The 8,328-nt window shown below is 36.9% G+C and overlaps 2 non-coding genes across 2 annotated transcripts; both read right to left on the reverse strand.

Annotated features, from left to right (window-relative positions):
- Positions 1–436: 436 nt before the first annotated feature.
- TRNAR-UCG (transfer RNA arginine (anticodon UCG)) lies at positions 437–510 on the reverse strand. Its single transcript has one exon. It is a non-coding gene; the product is annotated as a tRNA-Arg (tRNA).
- Positions 511–1,513: 1,003 nt separating this feature from the next.
- TRNAK-UUU (transfer RNA lysine (anticodon UUU)) lies at positions 1,514–1,586 on the reverse strand. The gene has a single exon. It is a non-coding gene; the product is annotated as a tRNA-Lys (tRNA).
- Between the last annotated feature and the right edge of the window lie 6,742 nt (positions 1,587–8,328).

An 8,328-nucleotide genomic window follows, 5' to 3' on the forward strand; every position in this document is an offset into this window, starting at 1 on the left:
TTGCTTAAGGGGTACGAGAGGATTGGTTTTTAAAAAACTACTTTTCTTTTATTTATTAGAACGGCATAAAAAACAAATAGTTGCTTTAACGCCTGCACTGAATATGGGCCTGTCCTATGACGTTCTAAACCCAGTTCACGTACCTTTAAAAGACAAACAGTCGACGTCAAAATACCAAACTTTCCTGTCGATGTGCATTGGGCTAGCTTTGAATTTCCTCATTTCACAAAGGTTTACTTTCTTGTTTCCACATTAAATCAACTACCAAATATCCCTAATGCTTAATGGCACAGGTAAAAAACAAACAAAAAAGCCCCTGGACCTGAAATCGTTGGTTTCGCATCGAATAGACATATAGATTAATAAGTAAGTAAACCAAAGTAATTAAGGCTTTTGAGGGCCAAAACTAAGAATAGACAGCGATGTGTCTTGCGTGTGCATCGAAGAGGACTTGAACCTCTAACCACCTGGTTCGAAGCCAGGCACTCTATCCAATTGAGCCATCAATGCTAAAAAAATGTAACTTGACATGGCTTTTTCCATAGGAACATTCATAAAAAATCCAGTGTATTTAACCATATCTTCTTTTTTAATGACGGTATCATTATTGAACATAATAATTCCTATCTTCTCATTCTCAGAATTTGAAGCCATTCCTTTGGAAAGTAACCTCATAAAGTTCACTATGTGATTGATATAGAGGAAAGGGATGAAATTTTTCTCGCCATGTTAGTTCGTATTTATTTGAAAGAAAGTAAGTTTTAACGGAATAAACTAAGTAAATGGAGCGCTAAAGCCAAATATGTATCCATAGCTATGCAGAGACGGAGAAAAATAGATAGGTATAATTGAAAGATGAAAAACTACGCAAACGAGTTAACATTTATATAGTTTTAAATCATAGAATCAAATTTCAAAATGAGCCCAATGCAACTACTTTTTGCTTCGTTTTATGGGATTTTGTTATTTGATTTAATTGGCAAAAATGGATAAGAAACGAATAGACGAGTAAGGTATTAATTGCAATTCTTTTAATTTGAGTCAACTTAAACCATTTTATTTCCTTGCGCTTTATTGCTTTGTTTGGCAATGTTTATTTCTTTGCTTTGCTTGAGCTAAGTTTTTTATGACCTGCTGGGCGATTTAAACTTTCTGACGTTAATGGATAAAAGCAAATAATTCTACAATGATATTTAGATATGAAATTGAAGGTCAGCCTCCATTATATGACATTAAAATTACATCGTAAATTCTGATAGTAATAGTATTTTTTTCTTCCGAAAATCCCTGACCAATTTTTTGTCTTTTCACTCCCTAAAAGAAACAAAGGAAAAAATGATTTGCCATTATGTTTTTTTTGAATCTTTTGTTTTCTTTATCGCGGTTAAACGAAGGGATGAGCTCATGTTTGCCCTTTTTCACAAAAGGGCGGTCTGGATTGGAGATTATCATGGCATAATAATCTCCATTAGACGGTACCATCTGCCTAAAGCATTTAATGTTTTAATGCTTCTGAGTATAGCAGGACTTGAACCTGCGACCATTAGATTAAAAGTCCAATGCTCTACCAACTGAGCTATATACCCAAATATTATTCTATTATTATTAATATTAATTAGAAGAGAGATTTCTATGTGGTAATTAAACGAAAAAAAACAACTCTGATGCGAGTTTTTCTTTGATTTTTCCTTTCTTTGGGATGTTCGGCAATGAAATTACGATTTTCACAGAAATTACTTAACGAAAGAAAGCTTAAGACAACAATTAGACAACATAACTTATGAATACTGGAAATGTTTAACCCGAAACTCTTAATTCTATTTGTAGCGTTACTAATCCAATTCTTGCCATTGCAAGCCTTACAAGAAATGGGAAATAATGAATGCAAGCTATACAAGAATTGCTTGAAATAAAGGCTACAAGCTGTACGGAAAATACAAAAATTAGGAAATTGCCATTACAAAGTAACGGCACGGAAGAGCTATTGTGGATTTGTAGAAAACATTTTTATCCTTAAGGATTGCTCGTAATGCGCTTGGATCCATTACCTGTAAAGATGGCCATTTATTGTTAATGAATACTGATTCTTTATATAACGACATGATAAAGAGAGTGGCGGGAAAGACTAATTCAAGTTGTATCAATTCCAAATGGATCGGTGGTTTCTCAACCAATTGGACACATATGAGACGTGAAGAACGCCCGCATTCCAGTCCACGTTTCTTAAAGATGTAGAAATGCTTTGAAGGATTGATAACACGCGAAATCCCAGATAGTTTAGTTGTACTGAATGTACGTAAAGATTTTATAGCTATATCCGAAGCCAATCGATCGTGAATCTCTATTGTATCTCTGATAGATTCCATCTCTCCGGAGGAATTGCATAAATTAGTTACTTATCCTATTTCCGTAAATAGTGATTCCGTATGGTTTACAAATCCATTCCGTTAATCGATTACGAAAACAATCATTCATTCGAAAAAAGCCCAAAGACCAGCTAGAAAGGCTCGAAAACCCACCGATAAAGCCATTCAGATTCGCATAAAAGCCAATAGGCCTTAAACAATCAAATATTAATAGCCTGTCCATGTTGTTTTTAATTGAAATCGCTAAAGTTGCTATCAAATTGCATAGTATTACTGCTTTTTAAGAGACAAGGATAATCCAGGCTTCACTAGACCCAAAGGTTTTGATGAAATGCTTTTGCTGCACGAGTACCGCCTGGAATGATATCGGATACGTTATGTCATTTTCTTGAGAGCATTAAGATCAAGAAATTTATGCGATTTGATCGCTAGACTTAATTGCAAAAAAAAAACATTTATTTGACATTATAGGATTAATGGAATCATGACTGATTATTTAACTAAGACCTTATTGGAATTTGCTTTTGTATCAGTTTTATTTTTTCGAATGGAAGTTTCTATGTCATGTGGGAACTCTCCGATTGTATCTTTGCAGCTAATATTTTCTATTGTATGGCTACGTCAATTCAGACGATTGGCCCATGAAACGAAGCCGGGGAAAGGGTTTTTTTGACATAAGTTCTAATAGAAAAGCCGGGAAGGCGTCAATTAACAGATATTGGCTACCTGCTGATGTGGTGAATGGAGAAAGCGTTAATTGGCTTGATCTGACATAACAAACATTTGCATTTTGCTGCCTGCTCTATACCTCTAAGCCAACTGTCTTAGGGGATGTAAAGTGCAGGAATATACGAAATTTCATTAAGGACATAGCTGGGATAATGGCAAATAGAAAGTTTCAAATTAAACGCTAATATGATATAAGTTTGCCTTTTGTTCCTTATTTTAGGCCACTTATCTGCGATAGTTTTGTTTGAGCCAGTTTATGGGCATTTTAATGCTGATTGAGAATTCTGTCGGCAGATAATTTATTTGTAGCCATTGATTACGCGTGGGAAAATAGCTCAGTTGGTTAGAGTGCTGGTTTGTCATATCAGAAGCCGCGGGTTCGATTCCCGTTTTTCTCGAATCAATAGGGCATGGGCGGTCTAGTCTTCCGCATGAAATTTGCTGCAGCAGGTTGCGGGTCCATCGGTAACCAAACGGAACCAAGCCGTACGACTTGTAAGTATCCTTTGCTGGTGTGTGATCTGAATCGCTCCTCCGTTCACCCCCAAGGAAGTGTAATATAGGTAGTACCAATAGATCCACTTTGCACATTCCATTCTATCAGGTTTTTCCACCATAAAGTTTATGATAGTTGCATCCTTATCCCCAAGTCCAGAATACCAGTTGTCCAGGGGTCTAACAACCAGTTCCATCACTGTTCCCCCGGAAACACACCGAACCGCTTAGCATACCTATCGCTATGCTCAGGCTCGGAAGTAATTCTGTTTCAGATGCAGAGCGGATGGGTGGGATCCTTTTATCTTTGATCTAGTATTTTTTCCGCTTTCTTCACCTGCGCCAACATTTTTAGATCTAATCATTAACCATGTACGTTAATAAGTTTCAGTCAATAGAACTATGTTCATACATCCTAATGTGCCAGTTATTTCATTTGCGGGGAACCAGAAAATCCTGGAAACAACGAGAATAGCCATCACGCTTTTGCCATATCATGGTGCGGCTTCGGACGGAAGTAAAGGCAAACAGTCGGGCGCCAATAGTGCTGCAATGGATAGGATGATCTTTGCAACTTTGGGAGGCGATAAAGTAAGGTAAATAAGTGGAAACGAGAGTACGGATAGATTGTAATGCTCCCGGATACACGTTGGAAAAACCAGTAAAGCTGGCCTTATTTGCAAATACACATTGTAAAAACCTGGCCTTATTATTGTTTATTTGCCGGCATTATTCCTGCTTATTTTAGGCCTTATTTTCCGATTGTCGGATACACTAAGGAAAAACCGTTAGTTTTTGCAGAACCGTGAGGATTCAAGTCCCTCTATCCTCAGTGAATAGTATAGGGGCAAAAGTCACAAAATTTCTGGTTTGTAAGAGTTCGTTAGGAAAGAGTATCTGTTCCGGACAAGGAAAAGAAAAGTGGATCTCAATAAGCAACCTTTTTCTATTCAAAAGCTTGCTTATTGAGAAAAAGTCATATGTCGAAGTCATAGATACGGATAGTTGCTATGTTTTTGCTTGGCCGGGATAACAACATAACAAGGAAACTTGATTTTTGGCCACCGTAACCTAAAAGTGATATTGATTAGCTTATGATCCTGTTAGCAGACAATGCTTGATGAATAGCAAAAATAACAAAATATTTTACAAGCACCTTTTTTTTACAAACCATCATAAATATCACAAACATCGCTTGGAATAAAAGACCAAACAAGAATAAGGGAAAGCAAAATGGACTTCGCCTCATTATTCCCCGGTGTGATCCGTTGGTCTTGTAAAATAGCCAGCGCTATTATATTAGTAATGTAAACTCCAATCAAAGGCAAAAAGAAATCGTCAAGACCTCCTGCCAATAGCTGAAATATTCAGCTGACTTTCAAGCCTTAGCAAAGGAATGGCTGCCCTTAGAGCTGTAGAAGCAGAAGGCTTGAAGCGCAAGATGAAAAATGAATGAGTGTAAGCTTCGTGGCCTGACAATTAACAGTGCTGATTATACTTAAGGACTCGTCATCATAGCAGCGGGAGAGAGCAGGGCAACGACAGATTGGGGATCGCCATTGAGCCTTTTTGAACGTCCGAAAAGGGTAAGTTATTGATAGCTTTGTCTAAGATAGGCCATCTACGCTCGCCGCGCTCCCCACGGAGTATGGCTCGCGTCCAGACTTTCGGTTGGGAAACGGAGTAACTTTCAAAAGCTCCCCCAAAGGAGGGCCGGCCAAGCCGTATGTTTTTGAAAATGGGATTTTTCCTTAAGCTTTAAAGCCGACGCGGAAACCCATTAATTTTTAATAATGTAGTAGATAATGATAAATCGTATATAATAAATGTAATGTGTGTTAGAGCATGTATCATTTCGATTACGTATTGAATTGACCTTTCTACATAACTTAAGACAAGCCTAACCTTGTGTCATGATTAAATAGGAAAGGGCTCGATACAATGGGAAGAGCCGTATGAGGCCATCAGTTTCATGTACGGTTCGGAAGCCAGGCTTATGTAATAATGCTGAAGCCTAGGATAACTGCATAGTTTCAGTTCTATTTCGTTGCGCGAAGGCGCCCTATGATATTCGGTGAACCCGTTAAAATACGAAAACATAAGTTATGATGGAAGCAGGAATCTAATTAAACTATTACACTTGCGTAATATGGTTTTGGCGAATGCAGGACTCAAAAGCCCCAAAGTGGAAGAGCCAAAAATTATTTTGTCAAAGCCACATAAACCCAATATTATTTTGCTAAAACCATTAGACAGGAAAATGGTTTGGATTGAATTGACCAAGATTTGGCGTGATCGTGAAAAGGTCAAGGGGTTGATTCTCAATCTGATGAAGGGCGGATATACTGTAGCTATCGCGGGGTTCATAGTTTTTTTTTCTAGGAGTCTTTTTTGCAAAAGTAAAAATAGCAAAGTACAAAGGAATAAAAGATTCCCTAGAAATCTAAAAGTCAAATCCCATATGAATAGGAACAGAAATGCAATATTAAACAAAAAAAATGACACATTTCGCAGGAATAGAACATTCAGAATTCTAAATATGAACCCAATAAAACGTAACATTGTAATAAGAGAGATTCATAACGTATCAATCAATTCCGTTCAAGTGCGTCAGGGCAGTAAAGTTTTTTGAAATCCTGGACTGGGCAGTGCCGGCGAGAAGTGTGCTTTGGTCTAAATCCAAGCAACCCGGGAGAGTGGCTGAGTGGTTAAAAGCGACAGACTGTAAATCTGTTGGAAACCCTTCTTCGCAGGTTCAAATCCTGCCTCTCCTAATAAAGTATTTGAACCTTTTCTTTATTCTTAAATAGCTTTCTTGCATTTAATGGGTGTTGGGACAGACCCAAGCACTAGATAAGATTTGAATGCTTAAATAGCATTTTTCGAAAGGAGTTTAAGCGAGTTCGTCGCAAACCATTTATTCCCAATCAAGGGCGCCTTTCCTCCATTCGATGAGAAAACCAATAGTCAAAATCCAAACAAATAGCATCATAGACCAAAATCCATACTAACCTATCTTTTCTAAAAAAACTGCCCAAGGAAATAAAAAAGTTACTTCTAAATCGAAAATAATAAATAGAAAAAGGACCAAATAAAATCATATATCAAATCGACTTCTAGCATCACTAAAGAGATCGAACCCACGCTCGTAAGCTGACAATTTTTCTGGATCTGCCGTTTTTTTACCTGTAAATGTAAAAGAAACCATGATTAGGATAAAAGAAAGTAGCAAACTGAAGATAAAACAAATTGCAATAGGTGCAAACTCATCCATCGTTAAATACTTAAACAGAAAAGGATAAAAATCCACCACAGACGGCTCTAACGTACTACAAATGCTAGGCCATATATAGATTAGCTGCTGTATGCAAGCATCAGACGTTTGTTGGGTATCTCTTAATAAAGGCAGTAGCTGTTTGACTGTCTGCGGATAATAATTATCCCCCATTTCATGGTATTTACGAATGCATAAATTGGCTTTCCTTACAAATCCAGTAAAAGGTTCACCATAAGGGGAACCCTTGGATAAATAATCTCTTAGATTAGGTAATATTACCTGATGTAATTCATTTAAGGGTCTCGCCAAAGCTTCCCTTCCCGTGCTGTTATCGTTTTCAGTAAGGTATATAATATGATTAAGATGAGCGTCGAAAGAGTTCTTCAATGTCTGATATTCTCTCAAATTTCTAAGCAATGGATCCATATTTTCAATTTTTCTTTAAAATACTTAGGTATAGCAAAGACTTACTTAAGCTCTGCGGTCTGTTTCTGATGTTTATGGATATTCTTTGAATAATTTAAGAAATACAACAAATAATTTATATCAAATAGAAGAAAGAATTGATAATAATTTCTTAAAATTTATTAAGGATATCTGATCGTGTATCAAGAGGTAAATCTATTGAAAATATAGATGTTCCAGAAATGGTTAATAATGTAATCAAGAAAGACCATTTTTATTTGAGTCTATAGAAACAAATACAGTATCTACTCAAACTGAAAATATTCAATTAGATAATATTAATTGAATATATCCTTATTCAAAGCCAGTTCTCGTAACCTTTATTCAAAGCCAGTTCTTGTATCCTTATTTAAAGCCAGTTCTCGTAACCTTTATTCAAAGCCAGTTTTGACCAAAATATTCACCTTATCTTACAAAATTGATGTCAAATGACCTTTTTATTAAAAAAAAGAAATATGGCCAGATGGGTTTAGAGCGAATTTTTTTTTTACAACAAAGATTGCTATGGCGCAACCCGTTTGGATTGGCCGAATAGGTTCTTATTAATCGATTGTTATTATACAAGAATTCTTGTATCGCTCATGCAGATCTTCCATCTACCGGAAACCAAAGGATTCATTGCTTTTCCTTTTTTGTCGAACTTGTATAAACACAACCCTATTTGCACCTATCAGTTACGAACTTGCTATTGTTATGAAAGACAACCCCTAGGCTCAGTCACAGCAACGAGTACCGAACCGTCGTTCCCACGGCTACAGTACCAGGAGTTGCTGCTGAGCCAGCCCGTTCAAAACAGTACTTCTGTCTAGCAGAAACTATTAGCGACATCCCTAGAACAGTATTCGTATCGTGAACCAATGGCCACTTTTCCGGTCGAAGGAAATGCCTAATAAATAGTCAAATACTGCACTCTTTAGCTACTGTACTCCGGAAACAAAGTAAGGGAAAGCCCCGTACGTCAAGAGCTGCACTGCTATGAATCAAAGACTGTCTGCT

This window comes from Lygodium microphyllum, unplaced genomic scaffold (genome assembly GCF_053477565.2).
Source record: "Lygodium microphyllum isolate KBCC unplaced genomic scaffold, Lygodium_microphyllum_v1.1.10 scaffold_42, whole genome shotgun sequence".
Lineage (NCBI taxonomy): Eukaryota > Viridiplantae > Streptophyta > Polypodiopsida > Schizaeales > Lygodiaceae > Lygodium > Lygodium microphyllum.